The sequence below is a fragment of the Pseudophryne corroboree genome, chromosome 7, assembly GCF_028390025.1.
Source record: "Pseudophryne corroboree isolate aPseCor3 chromosome 7, aPseCor3.hap2, whole genome shotgun sequence".
NCBI classification, from domain to species: domain Eukaryota; kingdom Metazoa; phylum Chordata; class Amphibia; order Anura; family Myobatrachidae; genus Pseudophryne; species Pseudophryne corroboree.
Genome location: NC_086450.1, coordinates 384,891,730 through 384,905,701, shown reverse-complemented (window position 1 = coordinate 384,905,701; position 13,972 = coordinate 384,891,730). Strand labels below are relative to the sequence as shown.

The 13,972-nt window shown below is 44.1% G+C and overlaps 1 long non-coding RNA gene across 1 annotated transcript in view; it reads left to right on the top strand.

The window, feature by feature from the left end:
• The window catches only part of LOC134943757 (uncharacterized), a 74,316-nt gene extending 60,625 nt beyond the window's left edge, over window positions 1-13,691 (top strand). The window contains exons 2-3 of the long non-coding RNA XR_010181727.1: window positions 1,852-1,971; window positions 11,440-13,691. This is a non-coding gene — a long non-coding RNA (uncharacterized LOC134943757). The remainder of the gene's footprint in view (window positions 1-1,851; window positions 1,972-11,439) is intronic.
• Window positions 13,692-13,972: the final 281 nt, after the last annotated feature.

Here is a 13,972-nt window from a genome sequence, read left to right as displayed (position 1 = left end):
GCAGCCGCAACTCCCATAGGTTTCTATGGGGGAAGCAATGCTGCCAGATTTACCAAGCTCCAGATTGCAAAGCATTCTGGAGGAGATTGGCCCCTGCAGCTACCACCATTTGAAGATGCCATTAGCTCACTGTAGCCTATGGGCAACACATCGCATAATTAGCCAGGAGGGGGTTCCCCCAGAACCCTCCCTGGCAATAGCTGCTGCCTATGCATGGTCAGCAAGACCGCACATGCACAGGAGTCCTGCTTCCACTCAGAGCACATCGCAGGGACGGACTCCCTGTGGTTGCTCCATGATACATGGGGCCGATGTAATCTCACATTACAATGAGATTCCGGGTGCTAATATTGCCCCCAGATCGTATTAAATATGTGATTAATGATAAATAGACCCCTGAATGAGCTCCATGCTTTGTCAGATGAGTCATGTGCTCATATTACAGCTATTCAGTGTCACATTGTACTCATGTAGACATGACTATTGCCTCATTTTCTGTCAACAAACATACCTCTCAAGATTCCCAAATTAGGACAAAGCCAACAATGCCCCCATCAGTACAAAGCTTACTCCTCATTCAGCTAATAATATCTCCATCTAACATTGACCATACCCTTAGCCGATCAGGCCACATGACTTAGCCCACAGGGACTTGGGCTGTGTCACTAAACTGGGACTGTTGACAGTCATGTAATAACTTCACTTTCATTAACTGTCTGCATAAAAATAAAATTGACACTTATGATATGTGCTGTTCTATAATCAAGTCAGCAGTATAAAAAGAATGTCTACTTGGCTGTCTCAATGTGGCTGTTTACATTGTACAGAATCAATTTTATGTGTATAATTAACCAGGAATGCCGTACTAAAAAACAATAGCAACACTATAACATATAAAAAAGAAATGAATTCATTGCATTGAGTCTGTGTCTGTATGCATTAGCGCATACAGTCAAAGCAAGGTCAGAGATGTAATTGATAATGATTATTGATTACTAAATAATTTCAAGGGATTTTAACAACATTTTTACTAGTCAATTACTCCAATAAAGCTTTGTATACGAAATGAAGTGTAAATTATAATGTGTTCCCAAGGTGGAACTTCAGCTACTTACTGTATGTGAACAGTCGGAATAAGGGCCTGGATTTAACGAGTGTGCAATTATGAACTGACCTGAGTTATCAGGGTTCCCAACACTGGAATCTAAAGGCACCACTTTTATTTGTAAGAAGATCAATAAATGTGATCCAAGCATACAAATCCATGGAACATTACTATGAAACAATGGGGGTCATTCCGAGTTGTTCGCTCATTGACGATTTTCGCTATGCTGCGATTTGTTGCTAATTGCGCATGCGCAAGGCACGTAGGGCACATGCGCTTAGTTATTTAACTAAAAACTTAGCAGATTTGCTGTGGATTCTGCGGCGCTTTTCAGTCGCCCTGCTGAACAGTAAATGATTGACAGGAGAGGGACGTTTCTGGGTGGTAACTGAGCGTTTTCCGGGAGTGTGCTAAAAAACGCAGGCGTGTCAGGGAAAAACGCAGGAGTGGCTGGAGAAACGGGTGAGTGGCTGGTCGAACGCAGGGCGTCAAACTAGGAACTAAACGGACTGAGCTGATCGCAATCTGTGAGTAGGTCTGGAGCTTCCCAGAAACTGCAAAGAATTATTTATTAGCAATACTGCTAATCTTTCGTTCGCTATTCTGCTAAGCTAAAATACACTCCCAGAGGGCGGCGGCCTAGCGTGTGCAATGCTGCTAAAAGCAGCTAGCGAGCGAACAACTCGGAATGAGGGCCCATGTATTAATAATTAAAATAGTGTTGCTCTAAATTTTTACGTTGCTAGTCTTATAGGGTGTTGATGAGGAAAGGAAGAAGAAAGAGGAAGAAGAGGAGTGGCTGTTACATAGGCAAGAAGTTATGAAGGCGAAAAAAGTAGGCAGTCACCTACCAGTAACCATGACATGTCAGTATATTGTGCAGCACACCTTTAATTGCATTACCTGACTCAATATATCTGGTTGATATTATTTATTTTGGTGATAACATACACCTAGCCAGATCTCTGTGCTGAAGAGAAAACCATTGGAAGGGTGTTTGTCTGTGTGAGAGAATTAACCCATTTTAGTGCTTTGGAATTTCCAATGTAGGGGGTGCAGCTGCAACAGGGCCTAAAGCTATGGGAAGTGGCCTTACCCTGTGAAACTAAGTTCCATGTATATATATATATGTGGGGGGGGTTACACATGGGGAGCTCTTACAAAACATAGGTAAAGTCATGCTACTGATTTAAGGATAGTAGGATTGAAATACAAATTCACCAAGAGGCTCCAACTCACCATTAACAGATGTCTAATGGCCTAATTCAGACCTGATCAGAGCAGCAACATTTTTCTCTACTGAGCAAAACCATGTGCACAGCAGGTGGGGCAGATATAACACGTGAGTTAGATTTGGGTGGGGTGTGTTCAAACCGAAATCTAAATTGCAGTGTAAAAATAAAGCAGGCAGTATTTACCCTGCACAGAAACAATATAGTAACATAGTAACTAAGGTTGAAAAAAGACAATTGTCCATCGAGTTCAACCTATTTGTGGTCTCCTATGCAGTCTTATTATAGGACTAGTTATTTTTATGTTAGGACTAGTTAAATTAACTATAATGCGTGCCTACACACCATTACCCTGAATATCTTTATCCAATAGGAATTTATCTAACCCATTCTTAAAGGTGTTGACTGAGTCCGCAGTTACTACTCTCTCAGGCAGGGAATTCCAAACACGTATTGTCCTTACTGTGAAAAAACCTTTTCGCCTCAATGTGCGGAAACTCCTCTTCTCTAACCTAAGCGAGTGACCACGTGTCCTCTGTGCTGATCTTATAGAAAACAGGTCCCTCCCAAGCTCTGTGTATTGACCCCTTATATATTTGTAGATGTTGATCATGTCCCCTCTTAGTCTCCTCTTTTCCAATGTAAATATGCCTAGCCTTGTAAGCCTTTCCTTGTATTCCAGCGTCTCCATGCCCTTGATTAGTTTGGTCGCCCGCCTCTGAACCTTTTCTAGCTCCAGGATATCCTTTTTGTAATATGGTGCCCAAAATTGCACACAGTATTCAAGATGTGTCCTCACTAGTGATTTATATAATGGGAGTATAATACTCTCGTCCCTTGCATCAATTCCCCCCGTTTTATGCATGCTAATATCTTATTTGCCTTCTGTGCTGCACTCCTACTTTGGGTACTGCTGCTTAATTTGTTATCTATGTGAACCCCTAAGTCTTTTTCCAGTACAGAATCCCCTAATATTACCCCATTTAGTATGTAGGTGTAATTTTTGGTCTTGCCCCCACAGTGCATTACCTTACACTTGTCTGTGTTGAATCTCATTCTCCATTTTGCTGCCCATGCTACCAGTTTAGTTAAGTAATTCTGAAGAGACTCAGCATCCCCCTCCATATTTATAACCTTACTCAATTTGGTATCGTCTGCGAAAATTGACACCATGCTCTCTAGACCTACTGTTAGGTCGTTGATGAAAATGTTGAACAAAAGTGGTCCAAGTACAGACCCTTGTGGCACACCACTTAGTACTTTTGTCCAATTTGAAAATGATCCATTGACCACAACGCGCTGCTCCCTATTATCTAACCAATTACTGACCCAAGTGCATATTGTGCTCCCTAGCCCTATTTCTTGTAGCTTACAGATACGACGCATGTGTGGTACAGTGTCGAAAGCTTTGGCAAAGTCTAAAAAGATTACATCCACCTCCTTACCCTGATCCAGGTTCGCACTTACTGTTTCATAAAAGCCAAGTAAGTTGGTCTGACATGATCTGTCCTTCACAAATCCATGTTGGTTCCTTTTAATGATCTTATTTGCTTCAAGGAACTTTTGAATACTGTCCCTTAGAATACCTTCCAATACTTTCCCCACTATAGATGTAAGACTGACTGGTCTATAATTACTTGGTTCAGCTTTGCTCCCCTTTTTAAATATTGGCACTACCTCCGCTATACGCCAGTCCTTGGGAACCATACCCGATTTAACCAAATCCATGTAGATCAAAAATAGCAGTCTTGCTAGTCCATAAGACCCCTCAGGTGAATTCCATCGGGACCAGGTGACTTATTAGTCTTTAACTTTTTTAATCGGTCACAGACTACCTCCTCACATAAATAAGCTTTTAGCAGTGGGACATTATCTTTGTTGAGATTTTGTGTTAGACCCAGCATTTAGTCCTCTCTGGTAAATACAGTTGAAAAAAACTTGTTTAGTTTGTTTGCTGTGTCATTATCATTTTTGATTAAGACTCCCCTCTTGTCATTTAAAGGGCCTATACTCTCCTTCTTTAGTCTCTTACCGTTGATGTACTTAAAAAAAAAATTGGGATTCGCTTTGCTTTCCTTTGCTACTAGTCTTTCAGTTTCTACTTTAGCTGCTCTTATTCCTTTTGTGCATATTTTGTTACAGTCCTTATAGTGTTGAAATGACTCCGCATCCCCCTCAGATTTGTATTTTTTAAATGCTCGTCTTTTTTTGTCCATTAATTCCTTTATATTTTTGTTAAACCACATTGGTTTGGGATTTTTATTCCTGTTTTTGCTGCTGGTAGGAATACATTTATGAGTATTATTAATTAGCAGTGATTTTAATACATCCCATTTCTCTGTAGTATTTTTTCCTTGAAACAGAATTTCCCATTCAATGTCCGTTAACGCTTCCTTCATCATGTCAAAGTTGGCTTTGCTAAAGTTTAGAGTCCTAGTTGAGCCAATATAGGACTGCTTATGAAAACTGATATTGAATGTGACCATATTGTGGTCGCTGTTACCTATGGGATCTCCAACTTCAATATTTGATACCAATTCCCCATTGTTAGTTAATACCAGGTCTAAGATTGCATTGTACCTAGTTGGTTCCTCGATTAATTGAACTAAGTAATTATAATTTCTCTAACGTCCTAGTGGATGCTGGGAACTCCGTAAGGACCATGGGGATTAGCGGGCTCCGAAGGAGGCTGGGCACTCTAGAAAGATTTAGGACTACCTGGTGTGCACTGGCTCCTCCCACTATGACCCTCCTCCAAGCCTCAGTTAGATTTCGTGCCCGGCCGAGGTTGAATGCACACTAGGGGCTCTCCTGAGCCCTTAGAAAGAAAGTATAGTTTTAGGTTTTTTATTTTCAGTGAGACCTGCTGGCAACAGGCTCACTGCAGCGAGGGACTAAGGGGAGAAGAAGCGAACTCGCCTGCTTGCAGCCGGATTGGGCTTCTTAGGCTACTGGACACCATTAGCTCCAGAGGGATCGACCGCAGGCCCAGTCCTTGGTGTTCGGTCCCGGAGCCGCGCCGCCGTCCCCCTTACAGAGCCAGAAGCAAGAAGAGGTCCGGAAAAACGGCGGCAGAAGACATCAGTCTTCACCAAGGTAGCGCACAGCACTGCAGCTGTGCGCCATTGCTCCTCATGCACACTTCACACTCCGGTCACTGAGGGTGCAGGGCGCTTGGGGGGGGGCGCCCTGAGCTGCAATAAAAACACCTTGGCTGGCAAAAATACCACAATATATAGCCCTAGAGGCTATATATGTGGTAAATTCCCCTGCCAGAATCCAGAAAAAAGCGGGAGAATAGGCCGCGGAAAAGGGGCGGAGCTATCTCCCTCAGACACACTGGCGCCATTTCTCCTTCACAGATCCGCTGGAAGGAAGCTCCCTGGCTCTCCCCTGCAGTCTACACTTCAGAACAGGGTAAAAACAGAGAGGGGGGGCACTAAATTTGGGCGCAATACATATATAATATAAAAAGCAACTATAGGGGACATAACTCAGTTAGTCCCTGCATTATATAGCGCTCTGGTGTGTGCTGGCATACTCTCACTCTGTCCCCCCAAAGGGCTTTTGTGGGTCCTGTCCTCATTCGGAGCATTCCTTGTGTGTGTGCGGTGTGTCGGTACGGCTGTGTCGACATGTTTGATGAGGATAATGATGTGGAGGCGGAGCAGATGCCTTTAGAAGGGATGTCACCCCCTGCGGGGCAGACACCTGAGTGGATGGGCTTATGGAAAGTAATGAGTGCACGTATAGACTCCTTATATAAGAAAATCGATGACATGCCAAATGTGGGACAGCCGACTTCTCAGCTCGTGCCTGCCCAGGCGTCGCATGGGTCGTCAGGGGCTCTAAAACGCCCGCTACCTCAAGCAGACCCAGATGTCGACACTGATACTGACACCAGTGTCGACGACGATGAGTCAAACCTGATGCCCACTAAGGCCATTCACTGTATGATTGAGGCAATGAAAGAGGTGTTAAACATTTCTGATATAACTACTGGTACCACTAAAAAGGGTATTATGTTGGAGAGAAAAAACTACCCGTAGTTTTTCCCCCATCAGATGAATTAAATGAAGTGTGTGAAGAAGCGTTGGCTTTCCCTGATAAAAAATTGGTAATTCCTAAGAAGGTACTAATGGCGTTCCCTTTCCCGCCAGAGGATAGGTCACGTTGGGAAACACCCCCTAGAGTGGATAAAGCGCTCACACGTTTGTCTAAAAAGGTGGCACTACCGTCTCCGGATACGGCCGCCCTCAAGGAACCTGCTGATAGAAAGCAGGAGGCGATCCTGAAGTCTGTATATACACACACAGGCATTATACTTAGGCCAGCTATTGCGTCAGCTTGGATGTGCAGTGCTGCCGCTGCTTGGTCAGATAAACTGTCAGAAAATATTGACATATTAGACAGAGACACGATCCTGTTAACCATAGACCATATAAAAGACTCAGTCTTATATATGAGAGATGCACAGAGGGAAATCTGCCGACTGGCATCTAAAGTAAGTGCATTGTCCATTTCTGCTAGGAGAGGCTTATGGACTCGCCAGTGGACAGGAGATGCAGATTCTAAAAAGCACATGGAAGTGTTGCCATATAAGGGTGAGGAATTATTTGGGGATGGTCTCTCGGACCTAGTTTCCACAGCAACGTCTGGGAAGTCAGCATTTTTACCCCATGTCCCCTCACAGCCTAAGAAGGCGCCGTTTTATCAGGTTCAGTCCTTTCGGACCCAGAAAAACAGGCGTGGAAAAGGCGGGTCTTTTCTGTCCAGAGGCAGAGGTAGGGGAAAAAGGCTGCAACAAACAGCAGGTTCCCAGGAGCAAAAGTCCTCCCCCGCTTCCTCTTCCAAGTCCGCCGCATGACGGTGGGGCTCCACAGGCGGAGCCAGGTACGGTGGGGGGTCGCCTCAAAAATTTCAGCGATCAGTGGGTTCGCTCACAGGTGGATACCTGGATCCTGCAAATAGTATCTCAGGGGTACAAGCTGGAATTCGAGGCGTCCCCACCCCACCGGTTCCTAAAATCTGCCTTGCCAATTGCTCCCTCAGACAGGGAGGCGGTGCTAACGGCAATTCACAAGCTGTATTCTCAGCAGGTGATAATCAAGGTACCCCTACTTCAACAAGGCCGGGGTTATTATTCCACACTATTTGTGGTACCGAAACCGGACGGTTCGGTGAGACCCATTCTAAATTTGAAATCCTTGAACACATACATAAAGAAATTCAAGTTCAAGATGGAATCGCTCAGGGCGGTTATTGCAAGCCTGGACGAGGGGGATTACATGGTATCCCTGGACATCAAGGATGCTTACTTGCATGTCCCCATTTACCATCCTCACCAGGAGTACCTCAGATTTGTGGTACAGGATTGCCATTACCAATTCCAGATGCTGCCGTTTGGACTGTCCACGGCACTGAGGGTATTTACCAAGGTTATGGCGGAAATGATGATACTCCTTCGAAGAAAGGGAGTTTTAATTATCCCGTACTTGGACGATCTCCTAATAAAAGCGAGGTCCAAGGAACAGTTGTTGGTGGGAGTAGCACTATCCCAGGAAGTGCTGCACCAGCACGGCTGGATTCTGAATATCCCAAAGTCACAGCTGGTTCCGACGACACGGCTACTGTTCCTGGGTATGATTCTGGATACAGTCCAGAGAAAAGTGTTTCTCCCGGAGGAGAAAGCCAGGGAGTTGTCATCTCTAGTCAGAGACCTCCTGAAACCAAAACAGGTATCAGTGCATCACTGCACGCGGGTCCTGGGAAAGATGGTGGCTTCTTACGAAGCAATTCCCTTCGGCAGGTTCCATGCCAGAATCTTTCAGTGGGACCTGTTGGACCAGTGGTCCGGATCGCATCTTCAGATGCATCGCTTAATAACCCTGTCTCCAAGAACCAGGGTGTCTCTGCTGTGGTGGCTGCAGAGTGCTCATCTTCTAGAGGGCCGCAGGTTCGGCATACAGGACTGGGTCCTGGTGACCACGGATGCCAGCCTTCGAGGCTGGGGGGCAGTCACACAGGGAAGAAACTTCCAAGGACTATGGTCGAGTCAGGAGACTTCCCTTCACATAAATATTCTGGAACTAAGGGCCATCTACAATGCCCTAAGTCAAGCAAAATCCCTGCTCCTACACCAGCCGGTGCTGATCCAGTCAGACAACATCACGGCAGTCGCCCATGTAAATCGACAGGGTGGCACAAGAAGCAGGATGGCGATGGCAGAAGCCACAAAAATTCTCCGATGGGCGGAGAATCATGTACTAGCACTGTCAGCAGTGTTCATTCCGGGAGTGGACAACTGGGAAGCAGACTTCCTCAGCAGACACGACCTCCACCCGGGGGAGTGGGGACTTCACCCAGAAGTCTTCCAGATGCTGGTAAACCGTTGGGAAAAACCACAGGTGGACATGATGGCGTCCCGTCTCAACAAAAAGTAAAAAAAATATTGCGCCAGGTCAAGGGACCCTCAGGCGATAGCTGTGGACGCTCTAGTAACACCGTGGGTGTACCAGTCGGTTTATGTGTTCCCTCCTCTGCCTCTCATTCCAAAGGTATTGAGAATAATAAGAAAGCGAGGAGTAAACACAATTCTCGTGGTTCCGGATTGGCCAAGACGAGCGTGGTACCCGGAACTTCAAGAGATGCTCTCAGAGGACCCGTGGCCTCTACCGCTCAGACAGGACCTGCTACAGCAGGGGCCCTGTCTGTTCCAAGACTTACCGCGGCTGCGTTTGACGGCATGGCGGTTGAACACCGGATCCTAAAGGAAAAGGGTATTCCGGAAGAAGTCATTCCTACGCTTATTAAGGCCAGGAAAGATGTTACGGCAACGCATTATCACCGCATATGGCGAAAATATGTTGCATGGTGCGAGGCCAATAAGGCCCCAACAGAGGAATTTCAACTAGGTCGATTTCTGCATTTCCTGCAAGCAGGAGTGGATATGGGCCTAAAACTAGGCTCCATTAAAGTACAGATCTCGGCTCTGTCGATTTTCTTTCAAAAAGAACTAGCTTCAGTACCTGAAGTTCAGACTTTTGTAAAAGGAGTGCTGCATATTCAGCCCCCGTTTGTGCCCCCAGTGGCACCTTGGGATCTCAACATGATGTTGAGTTTCTTAAAATCACATTAGTTTGAGCCACTAAAAACCGTGGATCTGAAATATCTCTCGTGGAAAGTGGTCATGTTATTAGCCTTGGCTTCAGCCAGGCGAGTGTCAGAATTGGCGGCTTTATCATGTAAAAGCCCTTATCTGATTTTCCATATGGATAGGGCAGAGTTGAGGACTCGTCCCCAACTTCTCCCTAAGGTGGTGTCAGCGTTTCACCTGAACCAGCCTATTGTGGTGCCGGCGGCTACTAGTGAATTGGAGGACTCCAAGTTGCTAGACGTTGTCAGGGCCCTGAAAATATATGTTTCCAGGATGGCTGGAGTCAGAAAATCTGACTCGCTGTTTATCCTGTATGCACCCAACAAGTTGGGTGCTCCTGCTTCTAAGCAATCTATTGCTCGCTGGATTTGTAGTACAATTCAGCTTGCACATTCTGTGGCAGGCATGCCACAGCCAAAATCTGTAAAGGCCCATTCCACAAGGAAGGTGGGTTCATCTTGGGCGGCTGCCCGAGGGGTCTCGGCTTTACAACTTTGCCGAGCAGCTACTTGGTCAGGGGCAAATACGTTTGCAAAATTCTACAAATTTGATACCCTGGCTGAGGAGGACCTGGAGTTCTCTCATTCGGTGCTACAGAGTCATCCGCACTCTCCCGCCCGTTTGGGAGCTTTGGTATAATCCCCATGGTCCTTACGGAGTTCCCAGCATCCACTAGGACGTTAGAGAAAATAAGAATTTACTCACCGGTAATTCTATTTCTCGTAGTCCATAGTGGATGCTGGGCGCCCATCCCAAGTGCGGATTGTCTGCAATACTTGTAAATAGTTATTGTTAACAAAAGGGTTATTGTTGAGCCATCAGTTGAGAGGCTCAGTCGTTTTCATACTGTCAAACTGGATATTGTATCACGAGTTGTACGGTGTGATTGGTGTGGCTGGTAAGAGTCTTACCCGGGATTCTAAATCCTTCCTTATTATGTCTGCTCGTCCGGGCACGGTGTCCTAACTGAGGCTTGGAGGAGGGTCATAGTGGGAGGAGCCAGTGCACACCAGGTAGTCCTAAATCTTTCTAGAGTGCCCAGCCTCCTTCGGAGCCCGCTAATCCCCATGGTCCTTATGGAGTTCCCAGCATCCACTACGGACTACGAGAAATAGAATTACCGGTGAGTAAATTCTTATTTTTGCGTGTTCAAAAACATATTGCCCCTAGCAGTATCACATGAATTGATTTTCCAGTTTATCTCGGGATAGTTAAAGTCTCCCATCACTATTATGTCTCCTACTCCTGCTGCTCTTTCAGTTTGGTTCAGTAACAATTTCTCGTCAGACACATTAATACCAGGCGGCCTGTAGCATAACCCCAATAATAACTTCTTTATTCCTTCACCCCCGTATGCAATTTCTACCCATAACGTCTCTGTAAATGGTATATCTGCCCCACCTGCAGTGCACATGGTTTTGCCCATGAGAGAAAGATTTTGCTTCTGTGATCAGGTCTGAATTAGGCCCTAAGTTCATATATTAAAGCAAATACATCCACCCTTTCCTCCAGTTCATACATTCTATGATACATGGTACACTAGGTTAATACCAAAGCACACCAATACCTGAGGCACTCCAGCTTCATGCTCAGTTGTCTGTACTGATAAATTCACACTTTATTCTCTACTTCTAAAGAAATGCATGGATGAAAAGATATTGTTTCCATACAGCCAGAAGTGAGAAAACACTCATTTGTTTATACACTTACTTTGGTAAATTCAAGGTTAGAATCTCTCCAATAATTACTCAGGAAACCTCACATGTATGTGTTCTATGTATACTCTACTGTGTTAAGCAAACTGACAGGTATCCATCCATCCACTCATCCACCCACTGTCTGTATGTATGTATGTATGTATGTATGTATGTATGTCTATTTCTATTTGTCTTTTCCCAATATATTTATCATCAAGGAGTCTATCTTGGATTTTTTTTTTTTTAAAGATCGGAGTGCCAGAGAAGACAGAATAAAAGAAGATGGAAAAGAAGAAAGAAGAACATCCTTAAGGATTTAGTAATATAATAAGAAGAAGGACAACATGGAGTCGGATTGTTTATTTAAATGAAAGGACTTTTGAATATGGTGTGTGTTTTATCTTTGTAATATTTTACAATATGGCGCTACAAGTCTCAGATCTACAAGCACTAGTATGTGCTGGTTCTGGCAACCACGGGGTATATACTGGTACGTCTGCTAGTGCCAGTAGTGTCACATACTAAAATATATTTTTTAACTTTAAACAATGATTTCTTCAACAACCATTGGCCAAAAGTGTTGGGTTGAGCCCCAGTTCCATCAGCATGGGGTTGGTTTCTCCTAAGTAGTGGGCACATTTTTAAATGTAGGCATCCCTTATACATTAGTGGTAACCTGCCTAGGCTATGGTACACTGACCTAGATGTCTTATTCCACTGTATTTCATCAGAGCCAAACAAATGATGAACAATTGATATCTCCTAGAGATGGATGATGAAATGGGTCTTCAGTCCTTCTAGCCCACAACTATTTTAAAATATTGTCCCTTATATCTGTAGGATGTGTCACAGGTGATTTCACATTTTTTACTCAGGAACTTTGTTTTTAAATGGATCCAGAAGCCAAATGTAAAGCTCGACTCCGTTAAAGCTTGTAACAGTGGATTTGGGTAGTCGTCTAAGCTATGAATGTTTATTGACAATTAGAAAGACTGGATACAAACAATCAATAAAATTGGGTGCTCAGGGAAAGGTTTAATAACTGTTCACAAAGAAGACTTTTTTCTGATTGGCTGAGTGTGACAGTCTTGTTACTATGCAAAGTAGGTTTTGAGGCAACAATCATTATTTGAGCCAATGGAATGCTTCAGGGGGTGCATGATTACTAGTGTTGTAATTAAGGGGTGGCTGGTTCTTTTGTGCAGTTTTGGAGTCCCACCCTCCTGCCTTAAACCTTGTTATATTTTTTCAGTTTTGTGCTGTCCATGTTTTTTTTGGTATCCGGACTATAGGTCAACCATGAAAAGGTTGAAAGTCATTAGGTCGACCACTAATGGTCAACATGCATTAGGTCAACATGGTCAATAGGTAGACATGTAAAATATCAGCGGTGCTTATGGTCGACAGGTACAAAAGATCAACATGTACAAATGGTCGACACACATATGGTTGACACAGCTTTTTGGGTATTTTTAGCATTCTAATCAATTTTTTCATACTTTACCATCCACGTTGACTATGATTGGAAATAGTAACCTGCCTGAAGCTCACAAGCCATGCGACGGAACATGGTACAGAAATTGGGGTTCCACATGCTTTGGCGGCAAAAATGACAACAACATTTTTGACAAATGATGTGTCTACTTTTTTGTGTCGATCTTTACCCATGTCAACCTTTTCATGTGTTGATCTTTTGATCCTGTCAACCTTTACTACGGTCTACCTTTTCAATGTCAATCTAATGACCCTGTTGACCTTTTGACCCTGTTAACCTAATGTATGTCGACCATTAGTGGTTGACTTAATGACTGTAGACCTTTTGCTTGCAGATCTAATGATCTGCACCCATTTACTTTTCCCAATTCTAGTGGAGGCGCTGCATGTCAGGAGAGAGCTGCATCTCCGTGGCCTTCTGTGGCACAAGAAGATATTGTAGAGCACTTACCCTCTATTTTTGTCCTACCTAAGGTGGGGGGACCTGAGCAGCATTCAGACTGTGCTCGTGAGGGGAGATGAGCCTTCACAGTGCAAGTGTGTCAGTGGGGAGAGAGGGTGCATTATAGTTGTCCCCTAAAAGGGTTACATCTAGAGAAGTTAGAACTGAGATTGCAGCACCTCCTGGCCACCTTTCTCATGATAATTAATTTAAGAAAAGCTGTGACATTTTATCCAAGCTGTTTGATGTCTGTGTATTTTGTTAAGTTGAGTTAAGTAAGGGAATTTAATGTGGTTAATTATAAATAAACCAATGGAGGTCTTAATATTCTTAATATAAAAGTATGCAAAGTATGCAAACATAAACAATACAAAGGGAAAAAAAGAAAATACAAAAATAGACTTAGAAATGTTGCAAAACATGGGATACAATCTACAGTATATACTGTAGGCAATGTTTCATATTCAGTCACAGTACCCAAGAAGGTAGCATTGCCTGCTGAGCCTAAAGTTTTGATGCCTATGTGGGCAGGGCAAGAAGTCAAGAGGGCAGAGAGCCCTGCTTATGATAACTTACAGCTAGAAAGAAGGGGCATACAGACAGAGGTGACATACTGTAGAGTGGAGAGAGCATTTAGGGGTGAGTTAGGCTGAAAGCTATAAGACTTTAATAAAGAAGTGTGTTTTGAGAGACTGTTTGAAGCTTTGGGGTGAGATGTTTTGAAGCCTTGGAAAGTGTACCGCCCAATCAGCTCCTAACTGCCATGTTACAGGCTATGTTTGAAAAATGACAGGAGCTGATTGATGCTTTATCTGTCTCCACTTTATCTCTTTCCATGGTTTGATA